The sequence below is a fragment of the Myotis davidii genome, unplaced genomic scaffold (assembly GCF_000327345.1).
Source record: "Myotis davidii unplaced genomic scaffold, ASM32734v1 scaffold19, whole genome shotgun sequence".
NCBI classification, from domain to species: Eukaryota; Metazoa; Chordata; class Mammalia; order Chiroptera; family Vespertilionidae; genus Myotis; species Myotis davidii.
This window is the reverse complement of record NW_006289854.1, coordinates 452,705-454,470: the sequence shown is the minus strand read 5'-3', so window position 1 is coordinate 454,470 and position 1,766 is coordinate 452,705.

Sequence of the window (1,766 nt, the reverse complement as noted above, 5' to 3'; positions counted from 1 at the left end):
ATAAAAGCCTTTTCCCTCTTTCTTTTCTTTCGCTCCTGGCAGTGCTGTTCCGCGGGTGGTATGTGTGGAGGCTTCTCGCAGAGCCAGCCTTTGGCGACCCCGGCTTAAGGAACTGCTTAAGCGTTCAATAACAGCACGCACGCGGCTCTAAAAATAAACACGTGCTTGTAGAGAACTTAACCCGGACGCGCGCCTTAGCGGAGAGGGCATCCCTAATGGACTGGCCGTGCCCAGTGGAAAGTGAGCCCATTGCCGGGAGAGCCTGCAGCCTCGTCGGCGTGATACCAGGGGTGTTGTGAACGGCTGGCCAGGAGGACTCGGAGGGGCGGTGCCTACGGAACCCAGAAAGAAAGGCCTTCCCTGGGGAGCAATCTGCTGGGGACCCCCATCTCTGCCTTTCTGGGGGCTCCCCACACAGGCTCTTACTCTTTAGATCATCCCTTGCCCACCTGGGAAGAGGGAGAGTGGACAAGAACTGTGGAGAGTGGAGGCACGTTCAGGTGGCCGAGAGGATGTGCCAGGGGTCATCCCACCTGGAGGTGGGGAGTTGGGGGAGGGCAGCGTTTCTGAAAGGGAGGAAGCAGGTGACGGTGTCTCAGGGTCACCAAGGTCGGGCAATGCTTGGGTCCCGCGGAGGTCTCTTGCAGCTGTCCGTGTGTGTGTGTGCGTGCATGTGTGTGCATGTGTGCACATGTGTGTATGCGTGTGTGCATGTGTACATGCATGCGTGTGCGTGCGTGCGTATGTGTGTGTGTGTGTGTGTGGGCATGCACACTTGAGTCTGGCCGAGTCCTGTCCCCTCCCCACCACCAAAGAGTGCCTGGTGTGGCTGGTTTCCCGTGACACTCCTGGGGAAATAGCAGCCGGTCATCACCTGCCATCGAAGTGGTAAGAGCTTGTCAAGGCCCCAGAACCTGCCCCTTTTCTCTGGGTCGCAGTGTTCACACCCGAGATGCTCTCCCTGACCCAACCCGAGGCCCCTGGTGCCGGCCTGGCCGCCTCCGCCTGTCCCCAGGCTGCCCCACCTGCCTGGCCTCGGTGCTCCCAGGCCCCCTGGCTTGGGGAGTGGGCTGCGGGCACAGCCGGGAAGGTGTCGTGCGGGTCTGGGAGGGGCCAGGGCGGCCACGCGGCCTTGCGGTTGTCCTATGCCAGGGAAGGACCAAGTCTGGACCGTTCCCAAGAGGGGATTTAGCCGCCTGGAACCTGAGACAGAACCTGACGGCAGAAGGTGCTGGGCCTTGATACAGGGTCCCCCCCCCGCCCCCCCAAAGACCCTGCTCCAGCTCCCGGCGTGGCTTCTCCAGGCCACTCGCCAGCCGGGCCTCTGGGCTTTTCTGGGGACCCGGCACTTCATCTGTGAAATGAGGCGATTGTGGCTGTTTCCTGAGGACACGGTTTATGAAGACACCCAGCGGAGTGGCCCAGGTCATAGATGCTCGTCAAACCTTTTCATCATCACCATCATCATCACCATCATCATCACCACCGTCATCACCATCGTCATCACCATCATCATCACCATCGTCATCACCATCATCATCACCATCGTCATCACGAAGTAGCCCCGGGGGGTCAGCCCCTCCTGGTCCCTCCAGGGCGTGTGCTTTCCCACTCCCCCTTCCTGGAGTTGGGAAATGGCCCTCCCTCCGCATCTCAGCGAGGAGACAGTTGTGTCCTCACGACTCAACTGGCCCGGCTCCTGCGCGAGGACTCACTAAGGCCAGGCTTCAGCCCAGATGGCTCCGCGCGCCGTCTCCTTCCCGTGC